Genomic DNA, 14,098 nt, shown 5'->3' with positions numbered 1-14,098 from the left:
CTCCTATGGCAGAGATGGGAGATTCACTGTCCTGATTTTGGTGTATGATAGTGTTGGTGTTGAGAAATGACATGGGGAAATTCAGTAAGAAACGTATACATCTCTGTATCTGTTCTCTGTGTGTCTTTGTGTCCTCTTTTTGACTGAACCAGGAGTCACCGTAACCTCAGGCTTTGGGGTGAATGATCTTATCTCTGGGTCACTACAGTCCACTGCGGAAAAGAATACAAATATAAACAGAGAGTGCATGCACACACACACACACACACACACACACACACACACATATATACACCACACACAAACACACACACAAAATACACAAAACTATATATTTTTTACAGGACTCACAGAAAATAAACACTTTTCCCAGCCCTTTAATTAGAGTGAACTCTGAGTACTTTAGCTGGAATTAAGGAGCTTCAGCCCCAGCTGTGGTGAGCCTGATTACTTAATAATATGGTGATAAACACAACTATCAATCAAACCTCCTGACAGGCCTTACAATTCAGGAGAGAATGTCCAAAATAAGAGCTGCTGACTCTCTCATTGTGGGCACACGTGTGTGTGTGTGTGTGTGTGTGTGTGTGTGTGTGTGTGTGTGTGTGTGTGTGTGTGTGTGCATGCGTGGGGAAGAAACTGTGCTCAGGTCAGTGATGAAATTCTCCACTCCAATGTAATGAAAGAAAGAATAAATAGAATTGTCAAGTAAGTGCACACGTTTATTAACATTAACATGAACTAGGGCAGTCTCTCAAAGACATTTGTGCCATCACAGAATCACACCTATAGTGCTAAAGCAGACCAGGCATTTTAATCACAGGCATTGGTCATAGTGGCACACAGAATACTGTATATATCCTCATTTTAGTTTCAACAGAGTCCCCAAGAGATCGATATCAGTACAGAATGAAAACAGTGGACTTGTGTGAATCCTTCTTAGCTTCTTACAGAGGACAAGAGGAACTGGATGATCTGTGTCAAGTATGAGTCAATATGAATACATTCATTCAATAAATCATGACATGAAAAAATCGTCTCTCGTGATACATTCATTTAACTTAGATACATACATATGACAGAATAAATAAATGCACAAATCTATTTTCAGTTTATTTCCATTCTAAATTACACACAACTCTAAATATATTACACCAGCTTCTTACATTATGTAAAATATAACAGAAACATCATAGCTTTTTGGTCCATAACCAACATGTTAAAGCCAAAACAAGCTACATCCACATGTTCAGTACATGGGTGATTTATCACCTCAACGAGGTGCGGTACGATCAGTCTAAAATCACACAACACAGTATTAGTAAAGTCCAAAAATAAAAACTGTCTTTTCATATAAAGTAGCCGATGACTGTACATACATGTAACTACTACTTCTGCAAAGCTGTAGCTGGAACATCTCCACAGCACAGTGGTGGTTAATGGGTTGTGTCTAAAAGGCACACAAGAGGCCAGTCACTGAGAGGTGAGTCGCTGCAGAGCTGTAATACTGCTGCTATTCTCTCTCACCTCTCCACTTTTAGCAGACCGTGGCGTATTTCCTTCCTTGCGTGACTCCAGAACGTAAACACACCGCCGGAGTGACTCATCACTATTTCTCACATCGATGGCCTGATGTAAACAAGTGGAGGGGGGTCAAAGGTCATCCTGGAGGAGCGGGGTGGGCGGGGTGGTGGGGGGTGGGAGGGGGGGGGACTATGGGACATAATAAGGTACAGTACAGTATGTCGTCGTCGTCGTCGTCCCCCTAAGCACCTTCTGAACCCTCACACCCTTCATTCTCTGAGGAATTCACAGCTTCCTGTGGCCAAAACCCCTGCGTCTTCCCACTCCATCCTGCAACCGTAGAGAGAGAGAGAGAGAGAGGGAGAGAAAAACAGAGCGTAAGAAAAAGAGAAATAGAAAAAAAAAGAAAAAAAAACATTTTGGGTGATGGATCGCCCTCTTCGCCATGCTGCTCTTCAGCGAAACGGAAAGAATGTAGCCCTGATGAGTGTGTATCTCTTTTCGCCCAGAGCCCTGGGGCCTGACGAGGGGAGAGAGAGAGAGAGAGCGTGGGCCAGGGGGGCGAGGCGAGGTGGCTCGGCCCGGGTTCGACTGCGTGGCGTAAATGAGCTTTATCCTGTTTCATGTAGTGGTGAATTGATTTACGAGTAGTGAAAACCCTGTTTACCGGCGCCTGCCAAGATGCCTTTTGGGGCGATTGGCACTTTTGTAAAAAGGGATTTCTGAGAAAGGTCTGATCAGCACTTTACCCTGTGCTAAGCCCTGTATGAGAAGAGGGTGGCGGAGGGGTGGAGGAGGAGGAGGTGGAGGTGGAGGGGAGGGATTTGCTACTTCCCTCCGGGCCCCCATCTGAAGAAGGGCCAAACACAATCCAGCATCAATCTCTGCTGTCACCCTGCACTCTGCTGCCTTCCCAGCACCATTGTTATAGAGCAGACCAACGGAAAGAGGCCGGGAGCAGGTGGAAATAAAAAGCCCTTTGACAACTCCAGGCAAAGATTCCTCCTGAGATCCTCACGACATTTACACAAGCTCCAGGGAACATGGTCTGGCTGTCGATGCAAGTCTGGATACACACACATATCGTTTTATAAATCTGGACAGACACACACACAGTCACACACACTTTCACACTCTCACACACACACACACACACACACACACACACACACACACACACACACACACACACACACACACACACACACACACACACACTCACTCAGTGGTTCAGTCTGCTTCAGTCTTTTCAACACTGTCTGAGTCCACTGCTATCAACCAAAGTATTCATGACTATTACAGTTACCAATGCTGCTCTAGACTGTGGCAACTACTACCACAACTACTTTACTAAGCAAGAACTTCTGGCATCCACACTGTTTTTATTGATTCATTAAGTTAGCAGGATATACATCAAATTCATAATAATGCCTGTTTAGAGGCAAAATATTCTCTGAATTGTCTCTGTTAAAGTAAGAACCCATAAGAAACCTCCCGAACATTGCTGGTTCGAATCATGCTGGGGACACTAGTTTTTGGTGCTAATTATTGTTCATTGTTGTTGCTTATGCTAATATTTACTAATGCCTTCCCCTGACAACTTACCCTAACCTTAACCAGTCAAAGTTAATGCCTAATACTGCCTAACCACCACGCAAGTCGTAATTCAAGTAACTCTTACGGAACATATCATACGTTTTTGACGTATCTTATGTCAGACGCTGGTATAGCCAGATAATACGATCCCCCAGACCGTATTCCCTGGTCTGCAGAAACTATCCCCCAGAACGTAATCATTTAGAGACTATGTTGACACTGCTCCCTGTGCTCTTGCTAGCATGTCTTCTGTGACCTCTCCAGAGCCTTCTACAGTAGACAGTTGATTCTTCTCAGGCACAGTGGAAGGCACTTTGTTGTGGTCAGGAATGAGAGACTAGGAAGTCATCTCCATGCAAACCATGGTACTACAGTACATACCAAGACACACAACCAACCGCAGGCCGCCATGTCTGGCTTGTATTCCTGCACTTAAAGCAAATTAAAGATGGAGGTTTTCTCTGCAGCACTCTCTCCCCAGGCCTCTCCCATCTCTTCCAACCCCTCTCTCATCCCAATGCACCCCTCTCTCCCCATCCCTTGCAGAACTCCCTTCCTGCCTCAATCCCTCTCTACTTCTGTCTCAACCTCCACTCAACCGCCTCATCCTCCTCTCCCTCCCCACATCCCTCGTCTCTCTCTCTCCCATCCGCTTTCCTCCAATCGGGATCAGAAGTGGGGCCTGGCATGATCCCTGTCACATGATGCCAGTGGAGTGTGATGCTTCGCTGGGACCCCCCTCTGCTCAGGAAATGCTCTCTGCCTTTTTCCCACCCTAGCCTTCCGCTGTGGAGAGCAGGGCATTACGACTGAATCAGTTACCATTCCAAAGCATTCCTGACTGATTCCAACCACTGCCTGGCCATGGATTCCCACAGACAACGAAGATATGTCCTCATTTCAAACAGACTGGGGAGCCGGGTATCATGTTGTGGCCTGCCAAGGCTGTTTATGGTAGAACAGAGGATGCTAAGCCCCACAATAGGCACTTACCATAACCACTTAACCCCCCACCCCAAGCCACCTCCCCAAAGTTCAATTTGTGGTCTGTCTGTAGGTGGGTTCTGCTCTGTGCGGATTAAAAATAGGCAGGACGGCTTCAGAGGAAAACCGTAAGGGACTCAGAACATGCAATGCACAACGACATCTCTCCCATTGTTGTGCACTGTTTGGGGATTCTTAATTGCTTTTTTCCGATGCAGTCTGCCACAGGAAAGTCCTCCTTCAGGGGGGAGAGGGGCGACGGACTGTGCGTAAACACGTATGTAAACACACATGTAGAAACCTGGATCGCCCCATGTGCTTCCATCAAACCCACATCAGGCAGTATCAAAGCCCCTAGCCGACAGCAAAGCTGGTTGTGGCCGGTGTCCCCCCCCCCCCCCCCGCCTCTCTCTGTTGTGTTCTCCTTAGCATGTTCTGCTTGAGTTCTCTCTGTTGAACCCCCGCCCCTCCCCCCCCCCCCCACCCCCCATTTGTGACAAGCTGCCACGGACTGGTCCTATGCTAAAGGGGTGGGGGGGGGGGGGGGGGGGGCTGTGTGGGACAGGCTGGGAGGCCTCCAGAGAGCAGGCTAGAGAGAGAGGAACACACAGCTTGGAGCAGAGTGCAGCAGTGCAGGGCAGGGGAGGGCAGTGCGTGAGAGGGAAAATGGTAATCTTATAGTGGTTTCTCTGGTATTCCGCTGGAGGCGAGATTACAGCGATACTCAATCTTTTCGATCCATACCTCTCAATTATCATTAGCACTGTCTGACAGACGCAATCCCGGTGGAGGTCGTCATAGGAACTGCTGCCATCCCTGGAAAACTCCTTTTCCCTTCATCTGACACAGGGAGCTGAAATAGGAAGAAAAAAAGTTATGTTGGTATGTTGGTTATATGAGGAACGTTTCATAAAAGTGAAATACATGACCTCAGATTAAACAGGGAATTACAAACATTTGAAAGTCAATGAAATCTGAACATTGGAGTCACATTATTAACACATTAGTATTCAAAATATTCTACACTTCTACCATTTACATTACACATTTATAGCATTGAGCAGATGCCTTTATCCAAAGCGACTTACCACAAATACATTTGTTTAAGTAAATAAATCATCTATCCATCAGTCATCATAAGATAAAGTAATCAATGCTCAGATTGGTGGCCATAGGCAGTCACAATGCTAGAAGAAGGATTTTTATTTTTATTTTTGTTATTAACAGGAGAGAAACAGGGGGGTAGTGGAGGTGAAGAGGTCTTTAGGAGGGAGTCAGGAGTCAGGATCTCAAATAAAGAACTTGCTTTCACATTATATGGGATTTTTAACTAAATTATTCTGAAAAGACCAATATCATTTTATAGAGTAAAACAGTTTCTCTATGGTTCATTTATTAAGCAAGGTGTCTGTTACAGGAGGAGCTATTGAAGCTTATTACCAAGACTTGAAGTGTGTTTAGGCTGATTAAGAAGGATTAAAGAGGTCTGTTTAAATGCTGAATACTTGTGGATAATTCAGGGAGAGATGCTGTGTGGGCACCAATTATTTATTTATTAGCTCTCAGGCTAATCAAGCATTAGCAGGCACTTTAGTTTGGTTAAGCCCAGTTTAACACAAAGAATGTCACTGTTAAACTAATCATCAACAACAGTATGAATAGTTTGGATAGCCTTACTGTTAGAACATCTTGATTAAAGAAATTATGTATTAGAAATAAATAAATATTTAAAAATAAATAAATAAGGTTACACTTATCCTACCGTATCTTTATAGCAGACATTGAGATACTGTCAACAGGTAGACAACATTAAGATATTGAGAAATTAGACACACATATAGTGTTGTCAAACTCACAGGAAATGAGTTTGGCCAATGGATACAAAATCCACAATTACACAAATTAAAAGTTTGCACTTTATTCACTCTTAATTTAAAACAAAGGGTATTATTTTACATTACAGCTCGCAATACGTGGGTAATAGCATGGTAATAACCATGGTAATTACCAGTAGTTACTGATAGTTACGTGTAACAAGAAGTACGATGAGGCAGACTGTAGTCGCACTGTTTCCATTTAATTATTTTACATGAAAGATGTTTGTTTCCGTATTATTGTTACACCGTTTCCATATTGTTCTTAAATCATGATGAGCCCACATTTAATACGATTTATAACCAAGAAATAGAGATGGTAGTTACTATTGAAATAGTATCAAAACTTGAAAATGCTTTATTACATATGTCCATGTTGTTCTAGCCTTGTATCTCGTCTTAACCTCACAACTAAGGATGCATGCATACCGACACTACTGTACGTATTACCACTGACTGAGTAACCATGGTCTTAGTTGTGAGGTTAAGACAGGGTACAAGGCAATGGAACAAAATGGAAACAGGTAATATAGCATTTTCTTTCTTGTTACTGATAACTAAAGGGAATTCCTGGTAAGTACCATGGCTATTACCATGTTATTACTCACTTATTCCGAATTGTAATGTAAAGTGCTACCAAAAATAGTATAACAAAAAAAAGCTACGTTGTCATTATTGTACCCCCCTCCTTGTATTGTTTACGTAATTGTTGTTTCTCTTGTTTCCTCTAGTAAACATGCTGTCAGTCTGTGGGCAAAATGTCAATCACAGGTATTTTAAATATTGCAATATTTTCCTGCTTGCACTGACCACATTTGGACAGGTTTGAGTTCTGAAAACTTCTGGATCTGCCAACTCTTCACCACTCGTGTCCTTCAGCCACGTCAAATCATGTTGCGGTAGGCCTGTTGTAAATCTGTGTGATCACAAAATAAGCCAGAAGGAATTTTACATATGCCTTTATTCATATGTTCATTCCCTGAAAGGCGTGTTTCCCTCTCAAAATACGGCTGTCAAAAAGGATTCCAAGCACAGAGAACATGAGGACTATTTTATTTCAGCACAAATGTTACGAATAAAATAGCCTATACAGTACTGGGAAGAATAAGTGGGAGATTGTTTGAGCGGCTTTCGTTTGACAATACCTCAGGGACGGTTGGGTGAGGGTGGTTATTTATTTCCTGGGAAGCCCAGGGTTCTCACAGCGCATAGCTGCGTGCATATGACTCATCTCATGTATTTGGGGTTTGCGGCTCTCTATATTTAAGGAGAACAATACCGCGTCTATTGTTGTTTAACAAGCAAAGATGGAAATAAATTGGTAGTGTCAAATGGACCAAAACATTACGAATATCAACATAAACTGTGCGACTGTGAGTTCCAGGGGTTATTTCAAGAACGCGTAGGGTAGCTTAATAGGCCTAATTGTTTTGGTTGATTAAAGGTATACTTCATCAAAAGCAGGAATCTCACGATACAGCATGTAATCAATAGCCTAATGTGTACATTATTGGTTAGGCTATCATTGTACAGAGCACAATATGTCAAAAGGAATTGGCTATACATTAGGATTCAAGCGAGGTTTAGCCCCATGATGAAACATACAACTTATTTGATATAGGGTTTCGTTGATATAATACATTTTTGTGCTACCTTGTGAATATTCTATGTGTATTGTCTTGTTTTGTATTGTTATATTAATAGTTATTGAGGAGTATAACGTCAGGTTTGTAATGAAACATCTGCCAAACAATGGGAAATTTCCAGAACTGAACAACGCAGAGACAATATATTCAATTCAATATATCCTCGATATCTTCGATTATCAAACATGCCAGATTCTAAATAACGAATGACAACAGCATGTCTACAAGATTATGTATCTAAATAAGGTATTTTTGTTAAAGCTAACATTGAGGTTAATTTAATGTTTTACTTAATAGGCTACTTCATCAAATGACTTCGTAAACATAACGGGACAGAAATACACTAGCCTACCACTGGAGAGTGAGTTATTTTTTATGTCATAGACAATTGCTGTGTATTAACTTCTAACTTTTAAAACTGTCAGATAAATGACTATATCGTTCTGAAATAGCAAAACAAACACATGTAGCCTATTAGGAGACGAATACTTGGAGCTAAAACATAATTTAAAAATCCAAATGGTATGCCAAGGCTAGGAACACACACACAAACACACACACACACACACACACACACACACACACACACCCTCTCTCTCTCTCTCTCTCTCTCTCTCTCTCTCTCTCTCTCTCTCTCTCTCTCTCTCTCTCTCTCTCTCTCTCTCTCTCTCTCTCTCTCTCTCTCTCTCTATCTTTGGAACACCCCAATGTTGCATGTATGTTTTAACGTGTGACTCGAATGATCAATGGAGGTGTCACGCGCTCCGGGCCACCCCGAAGAATCCTCGTGTTGGATTCTTCTTTATGTGGAGCATTGTAAACAAAGAGACGGGGAGCATGGCGACGTGATAAGACCATTACTGAAGTGTTTGTGTCAGGAACGAGATTAATATGTGCCCAAGAACGGAAATTGACCATTGAACTAAAAGGGTCGTCGTACCATGTGCTTACAATGAATTCGCTCCCCTCGTCCAGTATCATGAACGTTAAGTCCTATACTATCAATCAGTGCACACGCACACCTGCATGTAGCATCACTACGTGTGGACGCACCAGATAACTCATTCAAATGGATTCTTTTCAACCACAGACCCTCAGCAGGAATCATCTGACATTTCAGAAAAGACACTGAAATCACCATCTTTTTCCTTCAATTCTATATGCAATAGGGGAAGCAGCTATAATTTAAAATGACGAGAAACATGTAAACACTTAATTCATATGATAGATTCGTGCACGCGAGACTTTGGAGTCCTCCTTATCTTGGGCTTTTGGGGGCACCGTGCTAAGCGGAGCCCCCCTCTACCGCGTCTTTACGCATCTTTACGCGCACCGGACGCCTTGGAGGTCCAGTGGCGAGATGTTGCCAAGAAAATTAAAAAGTCGTAGAGCGCGATTGTGGTGCTGTTGATTGCATGAAAGGGTGGGGCCCCTCAACTATACACTTCACATCCATGTAGCTGCCCAATGAGCGCAATCAGCGGTCTGCTAGCAATCCCGTCCTTTCTCATTCACATAAACACCACTTGAACAAAAATATACACGGCCACCTACCGAGCCAGAGAAAGTGATGAGGGGGTGCCCACTTCGACATTATACTGTTTTCAATTAAAACGACAACGCTGGATGGCCTAAGCGACGCACGGGACAAACATAAAGATTTAGTTTCAGTCCGTTTGAAATTGAAATACTGTTCTAATGTATTCACTGATGTTGCATTCGATAGAGACAGTGAAGTTAAGACACTGAGACAGTGATGAAGGACATTTCCATTGCAAGTGAATGTCAACTAAATTAATTACATATTAATTACATATTGTTTTCTTGTTATTGATTGTTGTTATTGATATTACGATTTTCTTCTATAGGCTATATAATTGGACCATTGGGCAATGCAATTACGACAACAATGTAAGTGATTTCTAAATCTTGTATATTTTGTTCTTGTAGTTCAACAGTGCATTTACAAGGAGGCCTACAGACGGAAGAGCGTTATGCATGTTTCAGCTCGGCAATATTTCGTAAGTAAAAGAAAGGATACTGTAGACGTTTTTATGCTGGCAATAACTTCATAGACAGCATAGGGTAAACAATCGAATTGCAGTCTTCACACCAATTTTCACATCTCACATAATTTTTCCTCCTAAGAATATTGTTTTGGAGACTCTTGCATTTCCCTCTCTGTCCATATCCTGTACCAAAACGGTAAATGTTTCATTAACTGCAAAAAGAATGATAAATGCCAACAATATGATAAGACAAGGTCAACAGTCCTCATGTTCCACAGATGGGTCAACTGACAAATAGGCCAATTATCAATAGGCCTACAAATAGTTTGCAACAACAGATAATGGAAGAATATGTATGATACACGTTTATGTATGATACACATTTTCATGCAACCTATATTTCGCAACATAAATGCAACATAATTCAATGCTTTTCTGAGTTGGCCAACCATTACTTCTACAATTAAAATAAAATAATTCTTAATCAAATAATTGTCATTAAATTATATTACAAAATATAATTTAAGCATGCGATTTTAAGTGCAGGTCCAATGAACTTGCGGCCCAAGGTGCAGTTATCCATTTGATCGATCAATCTGTCACAAGGCTCTCCAAACAACTCGGCTGCAGCCTCTTGGTGACCTTCTCGTGCTCCGCTCCACCACCGGAGCCGGTAAAAGACTGATGAAGATGATTTCTCAGTGTCAAGACCGTCATTTCAATTTCTAAACAAATCGAGGCCTAATTCTGTGCATCAATTATATTCACAAATGGCGACTTTTTGCCTGTGGGAGCGATTATAACAGTAGTTTGTTAAATGTCCAGTAGCCTATACAGTTTTACCAATGGAACAAAAAATATGGTCCTTGTTCTGGACCAAACTATTCCTCCTTCCAATGTGTGCTGTTTACATCAGATGGCCATGGCAGCTAAGTGTGTTGATACTTCATATACAGTATAATGACTATAATATTTAAATTGAATAAAAAAGCATATTGAGGTTTGCATCATTGTGTGCTTTGTATAGTGTGTTATCTCAATAATGCATTGTAAAAGTGCAAGTGAATCGCAATGGACATAGAACGACATGGAGCATGGCTCCCTCCCAATATTTAAAGAAAGGAACAGTGAATCTATACGAGATACATGTATGAGAGCAGGCCAATTGGAATGTGCTAAATAAGCCTACAATCTCCCTCATAGTGAATTCAATTGGCTGTCCATCCTTTTCTAATAAAATTGACTTATATGATCCAGTAATATCACTGTTGCCACTTCAGCAGCTCTCAAAGTTGATAGAAACATCGAGGAATATCTGGGCCCTGTGTACATCTATAGCCTAACATAATAACCTGTTCTTAAATAATAACCTGTACTGTTTGGGAGTGAGATTGAGATTTACTGTGGGTTAAATATCCTCCCTCCCCATATATGCACATATGCACCATCACCTTTATATCAAAACGTCTAATAATAATTTCAAAACACCATTTGGAGAGCCTCTGTTAAGTCTGATACTGTTGGCCGAATGATGTGGAATTCCTCCACCTAAGTGGTTGTACATTCCTGAGGATGCAACGCTGTCAAATATTTCATCGTAGGACGTCATGGAAAAAGTGCGATGGGGCAACTGGGAAGCTGTGACCTCGGAACGCAGTAAAATTACTCAATAACGACGACAAACGAGACCCTCCAACATATATCAATATAGACTTCAGCAAATGTTTTCTCTTTAGCCTAATTTGTCATGGAACGTCTATAGTCTATAGACGTTCCATGACAGAAAATATAAAAGGCCTATAGGCTATAATTCAACATCATAACCTATTTTAAAATCACACAGTAACAATGATTTGACTGTCGGAAACAGTCTGTAATATTAAGTTGGAGTCCATAGGGACTGTTAATGTTACGCATGCCTGTCAACGCCGTTGTGTAGAGGGGTTTTACGACGCGCCAGTCATCTGCGCGTCACTTCTACTGATCAGTGGAGCAACTCGCGTCCCACTGTTTTGTGTAAACATTAGGCATCAATTAGCCATGGACATTCGTTTTGTTTTTGTTTTGAGGGCAGCCGATGTCCAAGACAAGCGTGGGGTTAAAGCGTGTGAGAGGGCCATTCGATAGAAACGGGCACGGCGTGTTGAAACAAGGGCGTGCTTCTCTGAATGAAGTCATCAACGGTAATTAAACGCAGGGGGAAAGAGAGGACGGGAGCGCGCCTGCCCCCTCTCTGCGCGCTGGGTGGTCTGTTCCCCTGATAAATGCGTGGGCCTCATTCCAAGCAAGCGCCCGGTGTAGGGACCGGTTAAAACAATACTACTACCTATATACAATTTCTTTACTTGGGTTTCAAACTCTGCCGCAACAGCAAATCCCACCCCTGTCCCTCTTGCAGTTCTCTGTAGTTGACAACGGAGATTTGTATATTTTCTTATTTGCTTTCCCCATGTGGTAGAATGTCAAGAAGGAGTAAAGCCAATAGCGAAATGTAAGGGGTTTCTTAAAGAGCACCGTGGCTGTCCCTCATCATACAATCTGAACATCGATATTGTCCTGACGTTTTCCTACAGGCCAACACATACACTCTCTCCTACTTTAGCCTATAAAGTTTGATTCTAGAATATGTAAATCAATATGGAGTTGAAATTTGTCGTCGAGGTACAATTCCATGGACTTCAAGCTAAATGGCTTTTTTAATTATTTTTTTTTACTTTTGCATAAGCCTATACCAAGTTTGAACATCTAAATTAACTATTTGCTATTGTCACAGTGTCTGTGAACTAATTATGTATTGCAGCAATTAGGTGGACTAATTACACACTTCTAATAGAGCAGTCACACTGAATATGTCTAAGAACAAAACAACCCTCACAGCAGCGCCTGAATGATGGTTTGAGGAGCTGGGAGTTCGTCGCTCTCCGGGGAACAATGAACAGCCTTACTGTCAACAGATTCAGGCTATGGACCGATGGCTATCCACCATACATACAGACACACCGGCATAAGGCTGGGAGAAATTACGAGAAACGGACTAAAATTGGATGAGTTGAGTTACCTCATAATAAAGCATTTTGAGAGTAAAAGCGCTGCGTACAATGCAAGCCATTCTTGGAATGCAATAAGAGTGAGCATTATCGCCTCTCATTCTATCCCGAATTATAACTGAATGACAAGCGTTTTCCACTGTTATATTTATGAATAATATGTTTCCTGATATCATTGGTCAGTTCTATTTTAATAAAGAATGACCTGAAACTGAGCCACATCAACACCAAATATATTGTTGTGCCATTTCGCTTTATATAATAATAATAATAATAATAATAATAATCAGTATTTTGAATATGCTTTTTCTTTTTTTTCCTGTGACAGTCGTTAAGCTTCTGCACACATTACAATCAAATGCCTAATTGCACCTTCCTAGAACGCGCGTCCTATCTAATTTTCAGCTCTAAAACGCACACCATGGTCTGGAAAATCTCGAATGGAACTAACCTAAAAAGACGGCCCGCGGCCAAATCACTACTTTGCCTGTCTTGTTTTAACTGACACACGTTGAAAGTAACTTACCTTGATTCTAGGATGTTTCTGAGGAGAGAGTTTTGTGGGCGTCGATCTGAAGTCCTCACCCGAGTTTCTTTGCTCTGAGTTCGGCTATGCTTAAGGGGTTCTCCCCCTAGTTCTCCTGTGTGAATATAATAACTTATTATACATGACAGTTTTGTTGAAAAGTCATATCCATCCACAAGGCGCTGTCTTAAACGGACATAATGCATCAGATTGAGTATTAGCTGATCTAGCGGGGCTTTTGCTTGATTTTTTATTTAAAGAAGGCCAGGGAAAATGTTTACATTTTGCTGTATAAACATCCTGCCCATGTTCCTGTCTATCTTTTAAAGAAATCAGGAGCGTGGTTATGAATAAGAGAGGCATTTTCTATTAAAATAGCGTCTCTTAAGCAACATTTTGAATATATTTCACAATTTAGGCTAATAGCCTTAGTCAATGCAGTGGCATTGCTATGTTGAGATTGTAGTCTGTCTGCCTGTTTGATATTGGGAAAACATTTTTAGAATATCAAGGTAGGCTTTAACATCAACCGTACTAAAAACATTCAATGACTTTTCAGAGAAACAGGCAATGTTGTTTTTGGAGGTTACCAATTACGGTTTAGCTTGTAGTATCCAGTACCGTTGGATAACCATGTTAATAATAGATATTCAAGCATTCGGGTATACATTTCTGTCATTCATATTTAATGTCCTTATATTCAAAAGAAGCATTTTCTAACCAATGCAATATCATTTTGCGTTTTAAGACAAATTTGCACATATTCAGTGTTGGAGGAAAAGCCGGATCCCAGAGAAAGCAAAGGCAGGCAGATGTGCGCACACTGCAGCCCATCACAGCGGAGTGGGAGGGTACTGGGCGGGCCTATGACGTCCTGATGGTCAAGAGCCCG

At 41.6% G+C, this 14,098-nt stretch overlaps 1 long non-coding RNA gene across 2 annotated transcripts; it reads right to left on the bottom strand.

Annotated features, from left to right (window-relative positions):
• Nucleotides 1-711: 711 nt before the first annotated feature.
• Nucleotides 712-13,442, bottom strand: LOC310819464. Of its 2 annotated transcripts, XR_014554771.1 has the most exons (4): nucleotides 13,207-13,442; nucleotides 6,789-6,894; nucleotides 4,849-4,957; nucleotides 712-1,854 (listed from the first exon to the last, which is right to left on the bottom strand). It is a non-coding gene; the product is annotated as an uncharacterized lncRNA (long non-coding RNA). The 2 variants fall into 2 exon arrangements; XR_014554772.1 differs by lacking the exon at nucleotides 6,789-6,894.
• Between the last annotated feature and the right edge of the window lie 656 nt (nucleotides 13,443-14,098).

This window comes from Argentina silus, assembly GCF_951799395.1.
Source record: "Argentina silus genome assembly, chromosome: 19".
In the NCBI taxonomy this organism is placed as follows: domain Eukaryota; kingdom Metazoa; phylum Chordata; class Actinopteri; order Argentiniformes; family Argentinidae; genus Argentina; species Argentina silus.
This window is presented reverse-complemented; position numbering and strand designations above follow the sequence as displayed.